This window comes from Hyla sarda, unplaced genomic scaffold (genome assembly GCF_029499605.1).
Source record: "Hyla sarda isolate aHylSar1 unplaced genomic scaffold, aHylSar1.hap1 scaffold_416, whole genome shotgun sequence".
NCBI lineage: Eukaryota > Metazoa > Chordata > Amphibia > Anura > Hylidae > Hyla > Hyla sarda.
The window spans coordinates 40387-56797 of NW_026610431.1; the positions used below are offsets into that span (position 1 = coordinate 40387).

The window sequence follows — 16411 nt, forward strand, 5'->3', positions numbered from 1 at the left end:
TTGTTGCATCCATCTAGAACCCTCAGAACTACAGTGCTATGATGTCACTCACTTCCACAGGCCTTGCAGAGTGTAAACAACAACAACCCAGCTTTGTTGTGTATGTAACCATAGGGATTTGTGATGTCACCTAGAACCTTCACAGCAGCGACAGCTTTATGAGGAGCATCAGCACTGCTCTGCCTGAGCAGAACCATCACCGCCATAGGTTGTCAAATAACCCGGGTTTAACCCACACAGGTAAGTCCAATGGGGTGCAGGCATGTCCTCTATGCTTACAGCTTCCCGTGGGTGTTGGTTTGATACCGTTTGGGGACAGCCAAGGAGGCATCTGCAGGCAACAAAGGTAGGTGTGTGCTTGTGTGTGTGTTTCCTATGCAGATCCTAAGCCCAGTGTCACATGCAAGTAGGAGGAGTAAGAAGGTTTCCTGGCAAATCCGGGTTATGGATTGCATTTAAAAAGGCCCCGTGGGAGTGCAATGGGCCCCTGTCTTGCTGCTTAGCAATAATGGTATGGGTTTAGGTTCTGCTGTGTGTACTGGTGGTTGACTGCCCCCCAGCCCAGAGTGTGCATGGAAAATTGTCTGGCAGCCTCCCTGACAGCAAGCAGTGATAGTGCCCATGAAGGGCACCTTGTTGGGCCCACCCCTTTCACGGTTATCGCTTCTCGGCCTTTTGGCTAAGATCAAGTGTAGTATCTGTTCTTATCAGTTTAATATCTGATACGTCCCCTATCTGGGGACCATATATTAAATGGATTTTTGAGAACGGGGGCCGATTTCGAAGCTTGCTTCCGTCGCCCTATGCATTGACCCGATATGGCAGTATCTTCGGGTACAGTGCACCACCCCCTTACAGGGTTAAAAAGAAAGATTCCTACTTTCATTGCTACCTGCTTGCTGGCTAGCCAGCTAGCCAGCCCTGTGGGCCTTGCTGCTGCTGCAGCCAAAAAACAAAAGGTGGTGCTGCTGCTGCTTCTGCTGCTTCTGCTTCTGCTTCTGCTTGTGTCTGGCCGCTGTTGGAGCGTCCAGGCACAGGACTTCTGCTGCTGCTGACTAAATGGCCTCCTTAATTGGATCATTTGAGTAGCCAGCACACCTGTGCAGGTAGGGCATGACATGATAGGCAGCTGCCTTGATAGCGGGTGGGTGCTGAATGTTCCTAATTGACAAAATAAGATTAATGCTTATGAAGAAATATAAAATCTCATCCCTTCCCCAATATCGCGCCACACCCCTACCCCTTAATTCCCTGGTTGAACTTGATGGACATATGTCTTTTTTCGACCGTACTAACTATGTAACTATGTAACATAACATGGGGGGGGGGGGTCTCCTGGCTGTTCACACAGGTGTGTCATTGCTGTACATTGACCATGCATTGCTTCTGTGGTATTGCAAAGGCAAAGACAAATGCTTCCAGCCATCCATTGCACTAATGGATTGGTCATCAGCTGGCTGTCTATGTCCCGCATCAATATAGACCAAAGTACAGAGGGTTAGGCTATGCTATTGTGCACCTACCTGATGCATCAGAAGGTGCGAGGCCCTTGCTAAATTCTGTGCACAGACTTTGAGATCTATACTTTAGACTGTATCTAAACCTGCTCCAACATGGACTGACATTCTGGCCTACTTTCAGCCGATGCGACTTGTCTGTCGCTGAACAGTCGCTTTTTATGTATTCAGCACCTATGTATAATGTTGTAAAAATGCTCTAGAAGCTAAAGTCGCAGAAATGTCACACATATTTGGCCTGCAACTTTCTGTGCGACAAATTCAGACAGGAAAAATCAGTATAAATCCTTAGAAAATTATCCCCCAGTGTCTCCATCTGCTGGCGGTATTGAATAAGCATTGCTGCACTGATGGGGTATGCATTAGACGAAAAAAAAGAAGAAAAAGAAGAATAATACGCCCAGAAAAGAGGCGAAAAGGAGAAAAACGTAAAAAAACGTGAAAAAAAAGTAAGAGGAAGAGAAGGGAAAAAAAGGTGGAAATGGGTTTAAAAGTGATTTCGGCGGAGAAATATATATATATATATATATATATATATATATATATATATATATATATATATACGCGCACACACACACATATATATAAACGTATTCTCCGTTGAGATATTGCAGCCGCTGCTGTGTCCAGGCCCAGGAGCCTTAGCACTGTGCTGTGATGTCACTCAATACCACTGACATCACTAGGTGTAAACAACATCTCTCCTTTGCTGTGTATGTGACTATGGAGCTGTTTGGTGATGTCGTCTATTATGGCCTTCATCGAAGCAACAGGAGATTGTTGCATCCATCTAGAACCTCAGAACTACAGTGCTATGATGTCACTCACTTCCACAGGCCTTGCAGAGTGTAAACAACAACAACCCAGCTTTGTTGTGTATGTAACCATAGGGATTTGTGATGTCACCTAGAACCTTCACAGCAGCGACAGCTTTATGAGGAGCATCAGCACTGCTCTGCCTGAGCAGAACCATCACCGCCATAGGTTGTCAAATAACCCGGGTTTAACCCACACAGGTAAGTCCAATGGGGTGCAGGCATGTCCTCTATGCTTACAGCTTCCCGTGGGTGTTGGTTTGATACCGTTTGGGGACAGCCAAGGAGGCATCTGCAGGCAACAAAGGTAGGTGTGTGCTTGTGTGTGTGTTTCCTATGCAGATCCTAAGCCCAGTGTCACATGCAAGTAGGAGGAGTAAGAAGGGTTCCTGGCAAATCCGGGTTATGGATTGCATTTAAAAAGGCCCCGTGGGAGTGCAATGGGCCCCTGTCTTGCTGCTTAGCAATAATGGTATGGGTTTAGGTTCTGCTGTGTGTACTGGTGGTTGACTGCCCCCCAGCCCAGAGTGTGCATGGAAAATTGTCTGGCAGCCTCCCTGACAGCAAGCAGTGATAGTGCCCATGAAGGGCACCTTGTTGGGCCCGCCCCTTTCACGGTTATCGCTTCTCGGCCTTTTGGCTAAGATCAAGTGTAGTATCTGTTCTTATCAGTTTAATATCTGATACGTCCCCTATCTGGGGACCATATATTAAATGGATTTTTGAGAACGGGGGCCGATTTCGAAGCTTGCTTCCGTCGCCCTATGCATTGACCCGATATGGCAGTATCTTCGGGTACAGTGCACCACCCCCTTACAGGGTTAAAAAGAAAGATTCCTACTTTCATTGCTACCTGCTTGCTGGCTAGCCAGCTAGCCAGCCCTGTGGGCCTTGCTGCTGCTGCAGCCAAAAAACAAAAGGTGGTGCTGCTGCTGCTTCTGCTTCTGCTTGTGTCTGGCCGCTGTTGGAGCGTCCAGGCACAGGACTTCTGCTGCTGCTGACTAAATGGCCTCCTTAATTGGATCATTTGAGTAGCCAGCACACCTGTGCAGGTAGGGCATGACATGATAGGCAGCTGCCTTGATAGCGGGTGGGTGCTGAATGTTCCTAATTGACAAAATAAGATTAATGCTTATGAAGAAATATAAAATCTCATCCCTTCCCCAATATCGCGCCACACCCCTACCCCTTAATTCCCTGGTTGAACTTGATGGACATATGTCTTTTTTCGACCGTACTAACTATGTAACTATGTAACATAACATGGGGGGGGGGGGGTCTCCTGGCTGTTCACACAGGTGTGTCATTGCTGTACATTGACCATGCATTGCTTCTGTGGTATTGCAAAGGCAAAGACAAATGCTTCCAGCCATCCATTGCACTAATGGATTGGTCATCAGCTGGCTGTCTATGTCCCGCATCAATATAGACCAAAGTACAGAGGGTTAGTCTATGCTATTGTGCACCTACCTGATGCATCAGAAGGTGCGAGGCCCTTGCTAAATTCTGTGCACAGACTTTGAGATCTATACTTTAGACTGTATCTAAACCTGCTCCAACATGGACTGACATTCTGGCCTACTTTCAGCCGATGCGACTTGTCTGTCGCTGAACAGTCGCTTTTTATGTATTCAGCACCTATGTATAATGTTGTAAAAATGCTCTAGAAGCTAAAGTCGCAGAAATGTCACACATATTTGGCCTGCAACTTTCTGTGCGACAAATTCAGACAGGAAAAATCAGTATAAATCCTTAGAAAATTATCCCCCAGTGTCTCCATCTGCTGGCGGTATTGAATAAGCATTGCTGCACTGATGGGGTATGCATTAGACGAAAAAAAAGAAGAAAAAGAAGAATAATACGCCCAGAAAAGAGGCGAAAAGGAGAAAAACGTAAAAAAACGTGAAAAAAAAGTAAGAGGAAGAGAAGGGAAAAAAAGGTGGAAATGGGTTTAAAAGTGATTTCGGCGGAGAAATATATATATATTGTCACGATGCCGGCTGGCAGGTAGTGGATCCTCTGTGCCAGAGAGGGATTGGCGTGGACCGTGCTAGTGGATCGGTTCTAAGTCACTACTGGTTTTCACCAGAGCCCGCCGCAAAGCGGGATGGTCTTGCTGCGGCGGTAGTGACCAGGTCGTATCCACTAGCAACGGCTCAACCTCTCTGGCTGCTGAAGATAGGCGCGGTACAAGGGAGTAGACAGAAGCAAGGTCGGACGTAGCAGAAGGTCGGGGCAGGCAGCAAGGATCGTAGTCAGGGGCAACGGCAGGAGGTCTGGAACACAGGCTAGGAACACACAAGGAAACGCTTTCACTGGCACGATGGCAACAAGATCCGGCGAGGGAGTGAAGGGGAAGTGAGGTGATATAGGGAAGTGCACAGGTGATAACACTAATTGGAACCACTGCGCCAATCAGCGGCGCAGTGGCCCTTTAAATCGCAAAGACCCGGCGCGCGCGAGAGCTGACGGAGGACTGACGGAGAGCGAGTCAGGTACGGGAGCCGGGGTGCGCATCGCGAGCGGGCGCTACCCGCATCGCGAATCGCATCCCGGCTGGAGGCGGTATCGCAGCGCCCAGGGTCAGTGGAACCGACCGGAGCGCTGCAGTGAGGAGAGTGTAGCGAGCGCTCCGGGGAGGAGCGGGGACCCGGAGCGCTCGGCGTAACAGTACCCCCCCCCCCTTGGGTCTCCCCCTCTTCTTGGAGCCTGAGAACCTGAGGACCAGACTTTTGTCCAGGATATTGTCCTCAGGTTCCCAGGACCTCTCTTCTGGACCACAACCCTCCCAATCTACTAAAAAGAAGGTTTTCCCTCTGACCTTTTTTGAAGCTAAAATCTCTTTGACGGAGAAGATGTCCGAGGAGCCGGAGACAGGAGTGGGAGGAACAGATTTGGGAGAGAAACGGTTAATGATAAGTGGTTTAAGAAGAGAAACGTGAAAGGCATTAGGAATACGAAGAGAAGGAGGAAGAAGAAGTTTGTAAGAGACAGGATTAATCTGGCGCAAAATTTTGAAAGGACCAAGATAGCGTGGTCCCAACTTATAGCTAGGGACACGGAAGCGGACATATTTAGCGGAGAGCCATACCTTGTCTCCAGGGGAAAAAATGGGAGGAGCTCTTCTTTTCATATCCGCGAATTTCTTCATGCGTGAAGAAGCCTGTAAGAGAGAATTTTGGGTCTCTCTCCATATGATGGAAAGATCACGAGAAATTTCATCCACAGCGGGCAGACCAGAGGGCAAGGGGGTAGGGAGGGGAGGAAGAGGGTGACGGCCGTACACCACGAAAAATGGGGATTTGGAGGAAGATTCAGAGACTCTGAAATTATACGAGAATTCGGCCCAAGGTAGAAGATCTGCCCAGTCATCCTGGCGGGAGGAAACAAAATGTCGTAAATAATCACCCAAGACCTGGTTAATTCTTTCTACTAGTCCATTGGATTGAGGATGATATGCAGAAGAAAAATTTAATTTAATCTTGAGTTGTTTACAGAGAGCCCTCCAGAATTTAGACACGAATTGGACGCCTCTATCCGAGACGATCTGCGTAGGCAACCCGTGAAGACGAAAAATGTGTACAAAAAATTGTTTAGCCAACTGAGGCGCTGAAGGAAGACCAGGAAGAGGGATGAAATGTGCCATTTTGGAGAATCGATCAACGACCACCCAAATAACAGTGTTGCCATGGGATGGGGGTAAGTCAGTAATAAAATCCATACCAATCAGAGACCAAGGCTGTTCGGGGACAGGCAGAGGATGAAGAAAACCAGCGGGCTTCTGGCGAGGAGTCTTATCCCGGGCACAGATAGTGCAGGCTCGCACAAAGTCCACCACATCAGTCTCTAGAGTCGGCCACCAATAGAAGCGAGAGATGAGTTGCACAGATTTCTTGATGCCCGCATGACCTGCGAGATGGGAGGAGTGACCCCATTTGAGGATTCCGAGGCGTTGGCGTGGAGAAACAAAGGTCTTTCCTGGAGGAGTTTGCCTGATGGAGGCTGGAGAAGTGGAAATCAGGCAGTCAGGAGGAATGATGTGTTGAGGAGAGAGTTCAACTTCAGAAGCATCTGAGGAACGAGAGAGAGCATCGGCCCTAATGTTCTTATCGGCAGGCCGAAAGTGAATTTCAAAATTAAATCGGGCAAAGAACAGAGACCACCTGGCCTGACGAGGATTCAGCCGTTGGGCAGACTGGAGGTAGGAGAGGTTCTTGTGATCGGTGTAAATAATAACTGGAAATCTTGATCCCTCCAGCAGATGCCTCCATTCCTCAAGTGCTAATTTAATGGCTAGAAGCTCTCGATCCCCGATGGAGTAGTTCCTCTCCGCCGGAGAGAAGGTCCTAGAAAAAAAACCACAAGTAACAGCATGCCCGGAAGAGTTTTTTTGTAGAAGGACAGCTCCAGCTCCCACTGAGGAGGCATCAACCTCCAATAGGAAGGGTTTAGATGGGTCAGGTCTGGAGAGCACGGGAGCCGAAGAAAAGGCAGACTTGAGCCGTTTAAAGGCGTCTTCCGCTTGAGGAGGCCAAGACTTGGGATCGGCATTTTTTTTGGTTAAAGCCACAATAGGAGCCACAACGGTAGAAAAATGTGGAATAAATTGCCTGTAATAATTGGCGAACCCCAAAAAACGTTGGATGGCACGGAGTCCGGAGGGGCGTGGCCAATCTAAGACGGCAGAGAGTTTGTCTGGATCCATTTGTAGTCCCTGGCCAGAGACCAAGTATCCTAGGAAAGGAAGAGATTGGCATTCAAACAGACATTTCTCTATTTTGGCATAGAGTTGATTGTCACGAAGTCTCTGAAGAACCATACGGACATGCTGGCGGTGTTCTTCTAGATTGGCAGAAAAAATCAGGATATCGTCCAGATATACAACAACACAGGAGTATAGGAGATCACGAAAAATTTCATTAACAAAGTCTTGGAAGACGGCAGGGGCGTTGCACAGGCCAAAGGGCATGACCAGATACTCAAAGTGTCCATCTCTGGTGTTAAATGCCGTTTTCCATTCATCCCCCTCTCTGATGCGGATGAGATTATAAGCACCTCTTAAGTCCAGTTTGGTAAAAATGTGGGCACCTTGGAGGCGATCAAAGAGTTCAGAGATGAGGGGTAGGGGGTAGCGGTTCTTAACCGTGATTTTATTAAGACCGCGGTAGTCAATGCAAGGACGTAGAGAGCCATCTTTTTTGGACACAAAGAAAAATCCGGCTCCGGCAGGAGAGGAGGATTTACGGATAAAGCCCTTTTTTAAATTTTCCTGGACGTATTCAGACATGGCAAGAGTCTCTGGGACGGACAGAGGATAGATTCTGCCCCGGGGTGGAGTAGTGCCCGGGAGGAGGTCAATAGGACAATCATAAGGCCTGTGAGGAGGTAGAGTCTCAGCTTGTTTTTTGCAAAAAACGTCCGCAAAGTCCATATAGGCCTTAGGGAGACCGGTTACAGGAGGAACCACAGAGTCACGGCAAGGGTTACTGGGAACCGGTTTTAGGCAGTCCTTGGAACAAGAGGGCCCCCAACTCCTGATCTCCCCAGTGGACCAATCCAGGGTTGGGGAATGAAGTTGAAGCCAGGGAAGTCCAAGGAGAATTTCAGAAGTGCAATTGGGGAGGACCAAAAGTTCAATCCTCTCGTGATGAGATCCGATGCACATTAGAAGGGGCTCCGTGCGGAAACGTATGGTACAGTCCAATCTTTCATTGTTTACACAATTGATGTAGAGGGGTCTGGCGAGACTGGTCACCGGGATGTTGAACCTGTTGACGAGAGAGGCCAAAATAAAATTTCCTGCAGATCCGGAGTCCAAGAAGGCCACAGCAGAGAAGGAGAAGGCAGAGGCAGACATCCGCACAGGCACAGTAAGACGTGGAGAAGCAGAGTAGACATCAAGGACTGTCTCACTTTTGTGCGGAGTCAGCGTACGTCTTTCCAGGCGGGGAGGACGGATAGGACAATCCTTCAGGAAGTGTTCGGTACTAGCACAGTACAGGCAGAGATTCTCCATGCGGCGTCGTGTCCTCTCTTGAGGTGTCAGGCGAGACCGGTCGACCTGCATAGCCTCCACGGCGGGAGGCACAGGAACAGATTGCAGGGGACCAGAGGAGAGAGGAGCCGGGGAGAAGAAACGCCTCGTGCGAACAGAGTCCATATCCTGGCGGAGCTCCTGACGCCTTTCGGAAAAACGCATGTCAATGCGAGTGGCTAGGTGAATGAGTTCATGTAGATTAGCAGGGATTTCTCGTGCGGCCAGAACATCTTTAATGTTGCTGGATAGGCCTTTTTTGAAGGTCGCGCAGAGTGCTTCATTATTCCAGGATAACTCTGAAGCAAGAGTACGGAATTGTACGGCATACTCGCCAACGGAAGAATTACCCTGGACCAGGTTCAACAGGGCAGTCTCAGCAGAAGAGGCTCGGGCAGGTTCCTCAAAGACACTTCGAATTTCCGAGAAGAAGGAGTGTACAGAGGCAGTGACGGGGTCATTGCGGTCCCAGAGCGGTGTGGCCCAAGACAGGGCTTTTCCAGACAGAAGGCTGACTACGAAAGCCACCTTAGACCTTTCAGTGGGGAACTGGTCCGACATCATCTCCAAGTGCAATGAACATTGGGAAAGAAAGCCACGGCAAAACTTAGAGTCCCCATCAAATTTATCCGGCAAGGATAGTCGTAGTCCAGAAGCGGCCACTCGCTGCGGAGGAGGTGCAGGAGCTGGCGGAGGAGATGATTGCTGGAGCTGTGGTAGTAACTGTTGTAGCATAACAGTCAGTTGAGACAGCTGTTGGCCTTGTTGCGCTATCTGTTGTGACTGCTGGGCGACCACCGTGGTGAGGTCAGCGACAACTGGCAGAGGAACTTCAGCGGGATCCATGGCCGGATCTACTGTCACGATGCCGGCTGGCAGGTAGTGGATCCTCTGTGCCAGAGAGGGATTGGCGTGGACCGTGCTAGTGGATCGGTTCTAAGTCACTACTGGTTTTCACCAGAGCCCGCCGCAAAGCGGGATGGTCTTGCTGCGGCGGTAGTGACCAGGTCGTATCCACTAGCAACGGCTCAACCTCTCTGGCTGCTGAAGATAGGCGCGATACAAGGGAGTAGACAGAAGCAAGGTCGGACGTAGCAGAAGGTCGGGGCAGGCAGCAAGGATCGTAGTCAGGGGCAACGGCAGGAGGTCTGGAACACAGGCTAGGAACACACAAGGAAACGCTTTCACTGGCATGATGGCAACAAGATCCGGCGAGGGAGTGAAGGGGAAGTGAGGTGATATAGGGAAGTGCACAGGTGATAACACTAATTGGAACCACTGCGCCAATCAGCGGCGCAGTGGCCCTTTAAATCGCAAAGACCCGGCGCGCGCGCGCCCTAGGGAGCGGGGCCGCGCGCGCCGGGACAGGACTGACGGAGAGCGAGTCAGGTACGGGAGCCGGGGTGCGCATCGCGAGCGGGCGCTACCCGCATCGCGAATCGCATCCCGGCTGGAGGCGGTATCGCAGCGCCCCGGGTCAGTGGAACCGACCGGAGCGCTGCAGTGAGGAGAGTGTAGCGAGCGCTCCGGGGAGGAGCGGGGACCCGGAGCGCTCGGCGTAACATATATATATATATATATATATATATATATATATATATATACGCGCACACACACACATATATATAAACGTATTCTCCGTTGAGATATTGCAGCCGCTGCTGTGTCCAGGCCCAGGAGCCTTAGCACTGTGCTGTGATGTCACTCAATACCACTGACATCACTAGGTGTAAACAACATCTCTCCTTTGCTGTGTATGTGACTATGGAGCTGTTTGGTGATGTCGTCTATTATGGCCTTCATAGAAGCAACAGGAGATTGTTGCATCCATCTAGAACCCTCAGAACTACAGTGCTATGATGTCACTCACTTCCACAGGCCTTGCAGAGTGTAAACAACAACAACCCAGCTTTGTTGTGTATGTAACCATAGGGATTTGTGATGTCACCTAGAACCTTCACAGCAGCGACAGCTTTATGAGGAGCATCAGCACTGCTCTGCCTGAGCAGAACCATCACCGCCATAGGTTGTCAAATAACCCGGGTTTAACCCACACAGGTAAGTCCAATGGGGTGCAGGCATGTCCTCTATGCTTACAGCTTCCCGTGGGTGTTGGTTTGATACCGTTTGGGGACAGCCAAGGAGGCATCTGCAGGCAACAAAGGTAGGTGTGTGCTTGTGTGTGTGTTTCCTATGCAGATCCTAAGCCCAGTGTCACATGCAAGTAGGAGGAGTAAGAAGGGTTCCTGGCAAATCCGGGTTATGGATTGCATTTAAAAAGGCCCCGTGGGAGTGCAATGGGCCCCTGTCTTGCTGCTTAGCAATAATGGTATGGGTTTAGGTTCTGCTGTGTGTACTGGTGGTTGACTGCCCCCCAGCCCAGAGTGTGCATGGAAAATTGTCTGGCAGCCTCCCTGACAGCAAGCAGTGATAGTGCCCATGAAGGGCACCTTGTTGGGCCCGCCCCTTTCACAGTTATCGCTTCTCGGCCTTTTGGCTAAGATCAAGTGTAGTATCTGTTCTTATCAGTTTAATATCTGATACGTCCCCTATCTGGGGACCATATATTAAATGGATTTTTGAGAACGGGGGCCGATTTCGAAGCTTGCTTCCGTCGCCCTATGCATTGACCCGATATGGCAGTATCTTCGGGTACAGTGCACCACCCCCTTACAGGGTTAAAAAGAAAGATTCCTACTTTCATTGCTACCTGCTTGCTGGCTAGCCAGCTAGCCAGCCCTGTGGGCCTTGCTGCTGCTGCAGCCAAAAAACAAAAGGTGGTGCTGCTGCTGCTTCTGCTGCTTCTGCTTGTGTCTGGCCGCTGTTGGAGCGTCCAGGCACAGGACTTCTGCTGCTGCTGACTAAATGGCCTCCTTAATTGGATCATTTGAGTAGCCAGCACACCTGTGCAGGTAGGGCATGACATGATAGGCAGCTGCCTTGATAGCGGGTGGGTGCTGAATGTTCCTAATTGACAAAATAAGATTAATGCTTATGAAGAAATATAAAATCTCATCCCTTCCCCAATATCGCGCCACACCCCTACCCCTTAATTCCCTGGTTGAACTTGATGGACATATGTCTTTTTTCGACCGTACTAACTATGTAACTATGTAACATAACATGGGGGGGGGGGGGGGGGTCTCCTGGCTGTTCACACAGGTGTGTCATTGCTGTACATTGACCATGCATTGCTTCTGTGGTATTGCAAAGGCAAAGACAAATGCTTCCAGCCATCCATTGCACTAATGGATTGGTCATCAGCTGGCTGTCTATGTCCCGCATCAATATAGACCAAAGTACAGAGGGTTAGGCTATGCTATTGTGCACCTACCTGATGCATCAGAAGGTGCGAGGCCCTTGCTAAATTCTGTGCACAGACTTTGAGATCTATACTTTAGACTGTATCTAAACCTGCTCCAACATGGACTGACATTCTGGCCTACTTTCAGCCGATGCGACTTGTCTGTCGCTGAACAGTCGCTTTTTATGTATTCAGCACCTATGTATAATGTTGTAAAAATGCTCTAGAAGCTAAAGTCGCAGAAATGTCACACATATTTGGCCTGCAACTTTCTGTGCGACAAATTCAGACAGGAAAAATCAGTATAAATCCTTAGAAAATTATCCCCCAGTGTCTCCATCTGCTGGCGGTATTGAATAAGCATTGCTGCACTGATGGGGTATGCATTAGACGAAAAAAAAGAAGAAAAAGAAGAATAATACGCCCAGAAAAGAGGCGAAAAGGAGAAAAACGTAAAAAAACGTGAAAAAAAAGTAAGAGGAAGAGAAGGGAAAAAAAGGTGGAAATGGGTTTAAAAGTGATTTCGGCGGAGAAATATATATATATATATATATATATATATATATATATATATATATACGCGCACACACACACATATATATAAACGTATTCTCCGTTGAGATATTGCAGCCGCTGCTGTGTCCAGGCCCAGGAGCCTTAGCACTGTGCTGTGATGTCACTCAATACCACTGACATCACTAGGTGTAAACAACATCTCTCCTTTGCTGTGTATGTGACTATGGAGCTGTTTGGTGATGTCGTCTATTATGGCCTTCATAGAAGCAACAGGAGATTGTTGCATCCATCTAGAACCCTCAGAACTACAGTGCTATGATGTCACTCACTTCCACAGGCCTTGCAGAGTGTAAACAACAACAACCCAGCTTTGTTGTGTATGTAACCATAGGGATTTGTGATGTCACCTAGAACCTTCACAGCAGCGACAGCTTTATGAGGAGCATCAGCACTGCTCTGCCTGAGCAGAACCATCACCGCCATAGGTTGTCAAATAACCCGGGTTTAACCCACACAGGTAAGTCCAATGGGGTGCAGGCATGTCCTCTATGCTTACAGCTTCCCGTGGGTGTTGGTTTGATACCGTTTGGGGACAGCCAAGGAGGCATCTGCAGGCAACAAAGGTAGGTGTGTGCTTGTGTGTGTGTTTCCTATGCAGATCCTAAGCCCAGTGTCACATGCAAGTAGGAGGAGTAAGAAGGGTTCCTGGCAAATCCGGGTTATGGATTGCATTTAAAAAGGCCCCGTGGGAGTGCAATGGGCCCCTGTCTTGCTGCTTAGCAATAATGGTATGGGTTTAGGTTCTGCTGTGTGTACTGGTGGTTGACTGCCCCCCAGCCCAGAGTGTGCATGGAAAATTGTCTGGCAGCCTCCCTGACAGCAAGCAGTGATAGTGCCCATGAAGGGCACCTTGTTGGGCCCGCCCCTTTCACGGTTATCGCTTCTCGGCCTTTTGGCTAAGATCAAGTGTAGTATCTGTTCTTATCAGTTTAATATCTGATACGTCCCCTATCTGGGGACCATATATTAAATGGATTTTTGAGAACGGGGGCCGATTTCGAAGCTTGCTTCCGTCGCCCTATGCATTGACCCGATATGGCAGTATCTTCGGGTACAGTGCACCACCCCCTTACAGGGTTAAAAAGAAAGATTCCTACTTTCATTGCTACCTGCTTGCTGGCTAGCCAGCTAGCCAGCCCTGTGGGCCTTGCTGCTGCTGCAGCCAAAAAACAAAAGGTGGTGCTGCTGCTGCTTCTGCTTCTGCTTGTGTCTGGCCGCTGTTGGAGCGTCCAGGCACAGGACTTCTGCTGCTGCTGACTAAATGGCCTCCTTAATTGGATCATTTGAGTAGCCAGCACACCTGTGCAGGTAGGGCATGACATGATAGGCAGCTGCCTTAATAGCGGGTGGGTGCTGAATGTTCCTAATTGACAAAATAAGATTAATGCTTATGAAGAAATATAAAATCTCATCCCTTCCCCAATATCGCGCCACACCCCTACCCCTTAATTCCCTGGTTGAACTTGATGGACATATGTCTTTTTTCGACCGTACTAACTATGTAACTATGTAACATAACATGGGCGGGGGGGGGGGGGGTCTCCTGGCTGTTCACACAGGTGTGTCATTGCTGTACATTGACCATGCATTGCTTCTGTGGTATTGCAAAGGCAAAGACAAATGCTTCCAGCCATCCATTGCACTAATGGATTGGTCATCAGCTGGCTGTCTATGTCCCGCATCAATATAGACCAAAGTACAGAGGGTTAGTCTATGCTATTGTGCACCTACCTGATGCATCAGAAGGTGCGAGGCCCTTGCTAAATTCTGTGCACAGACTTTGAGATCTATACTTTAGACTGTATCTAAACCTGCTCCAACATGGACTGACATTCTGGCCTACTTTCAGCCGATGCGACTTGTCTGTCGCTGAACAGTCGCTTTTTATGTATTCAGCACCTATGTATAATGTTGTAAAAATGCTCTAGAAGCTAAAGTCGCAGAAATGTCACACATATTTGGCCTGCAACTTTCTGTGCGACAAATTCAGACAGGAAAAATCAGTATAAATCCTTAGAAAATTATCCCCCAGTGTCTCCATCTGCTGGCGGTATTGAATAAGCATTGCTGCACTGATGGGGTATGCATTAGACGAAAAAAAAGAAGAAAAAGAAGAATAATACGCCCAGAAAAGAGGCGAAAAGGAGAAAAACGTAAAAAAACGTGAAAAAAAAGTAAGAGGAAGAGAAGGGAAAAAAAGGTGGAAATGGGTTTAAAAGTGATTTCGGCGGAGAAATATATATATATTGTCACGATGCCGGCTGGCAGGTAGTGGATCCTCTGTGCCAGAGAGGGATTGGCGTGGACCGTGCTAGTGGATCGGTTCTAAGTCACTACTGGTTTTCACCAGAGCCCGCCGCAAAGCGGGATGGTCTTGCTGCGGCGGTAGTGACCAGGTCGTATCCACTAGCAACGGCTCAACCTCTCTGGCTGCTGAAGATAGGCGCGGTACAAGGGAGTAGACAGAAGCAAGGTCGGACGTAGCAGAAGGTCGGGGCAGGCAGCAAGGATCGTAGTCAGGGGCAACGGCAGGAGGTCTGGAACACAGGCTAGGAACACACAAGGAAACGCTTTCACTGGCACGATGGCAACAAGATCCGGCGAGGGAGTGAAGGGGAAGTGAGGTGATATAGGGAAGTGCACAGGTGATAACACTAATTGGAACCACTGCGCCAATCAGCGGCGCAGTGGCCCTTTAAATCGCAAAGACCCGGCGCGCGCGAGAGCTGACGGAGGACTGACGGAGAGCGAGTCAGGTACGGGAGCCGGGGTGCGCATCGCGAGCGGGCGCTACCCGCATCGCGAATCGCATCCCGGCTGGAGGCGGTATCGCAGCGCCCCGGGTCAGTGGAACCGACCGGAGCGCTGCAGTGAGGAGAGTGTAGCGAGCGCTCCGGGGAGGAGCGGGGACCCGGAGCGCTCGGCGTAACAGTACCCCCCCCCTTGGGTCTCCCCCTCTTCTTGGAGCCTGAGAACCTGAGGACCAGACTTTTGTCCAGGATATTGTCCTCAGGTTCCCAGGACCTCTCTTCTGGACCACAACCCTCCCAATCTACTAAAAAGAAGGTTTTCCCTCTGACCTTTTTTGAAGCTAAAATCTCTTTGACGGAGAAGATGTCCGAGGAGCCGGAGACAGGAGTGGGAGGAACAGATTTGGGAGAGAAACGGTTAATGATAAGTGGTTTAAGAAGAGAAACGTGAAAGGCATTAGGAATACGAAGAGAAGGAGGAAGAAGAAGTTTGTAAGAGACAGGATTAATCTGGCGCAAAATTTTGAAAGGACCAAGATAGCGTGGTCCCAACTTATAGCTAGGGACACGGAAGCGGACATATTTAGCGGAGAGCCATACCTTGTCTCCAGGGGAAAAAATGGGAGGAGCTCTTCTTTTCATATCCGCGAATTTCTTCATGCGTGAAGAAGCCTGTAAGAGAGAATTTTGGGTCTCTCTCCATATGATGGAAAGATCACGAGAAATTTCATCCACAGCGGGCAGACCAGAGGGCAAGGGGGTAGGGAGGGGAGGAAGAGGGTGACGGCCGTACACCACGAAAAATGGGGATTTGGAGGAAGATTCAGAGACTCTGAAATTATACGAGAATTCGGCCCAAGGTAGAAGATCTGCCCAGTCATCCTGGCGGGAGGAAACAAAATGTCGTAAATAATCACCCAAGACCTGGTTAATTCTTTCTACTAGTCCATTGGATTGAGGATGATATGCAGAAGAAAAATTTAATTTAATCTTGAGTTGTTTACAGAGAGCCCTCCAGAATTTAGACACGAATTGGACGCCTCTATCCGAGACGATCTGCGTAGGCAACCCGTGAAGACGAAAAATGTGTACAAAAAATTGTTTAGCCAACTGAGGCGCTGAAGGAAGACCAGGAAGAGGGATGAAATGTGCCATTTTGGAGAATCGATCAACGACCACCCAAATAACAGTGTTGCCATGGGATGGGGGTAAGTCAGTAATAAAATCCATACCAATCAGAGACCAAGGCTGTTCGGGGACAGGCAGAGGATGAAGAAAACCAGCGGGCTTCTGGCGAGGAGTCTTATCCCGGGCACAGATAGTGCAGGCTCGCACAAAGTCCACCACATCAGTCTCTAGAGTCGGCCACCAATAGAAGCGAGAGATGAGTTGCACAGATTTCTTGATGCCCGCAT

General features: G+C 49.1%; 4 non-coding genes across 4 annotated transcripts; all 4 read left to right on the top strand.

Annotated features, from left to right (window-relative positions):
• Positions 1–659: 659 nt before the first annotated feature.
• On the top strand, positions 660–850 carry LOC130333829 (U2 spliceosomal RNA). The gene has a single exon (XR_008875885.1). It is a non-coding gene; the product is annotated as a U2 spliceosomal RNA (small nuclear RNA).
• Positions 851–2952: 2102 nt separating this feature from the next.
• Positions 2953–3143, top strand: LOC130333830 (U2 spliceosomal RNA). Its single transcript, XR_008875886.1, has one exon. It is a non-coding gene; the product is annotated as a U2 spliceosomal RNA (small nuclear RNA).
• Positions 3144–10843: 7700 nt separating this feature from the next.
• LOC130333831 (U2 spliceosomal RNA) lies at positions 10844–11034 on the top strand. Its single transcript, XR_008875887.1, has one exon. It is a non-coding gene; the product is annotated as a U2 spliceosomal RNA (small nuclear RNA).
• Positions 11035–13122: 2088 nt separating this feature from the next.
• Positions 13123–13313, top strand: LOC130333832 (U2 spliceosomal RNA). Its single transcript, XR_008875888.1, has one exon. It is a non-coding gene; the product is annotated as a U2 spliceosomal RNA (small nuclear RNA).
• Positions 13314–16411: the final 3098 nt, after the last annotated feature.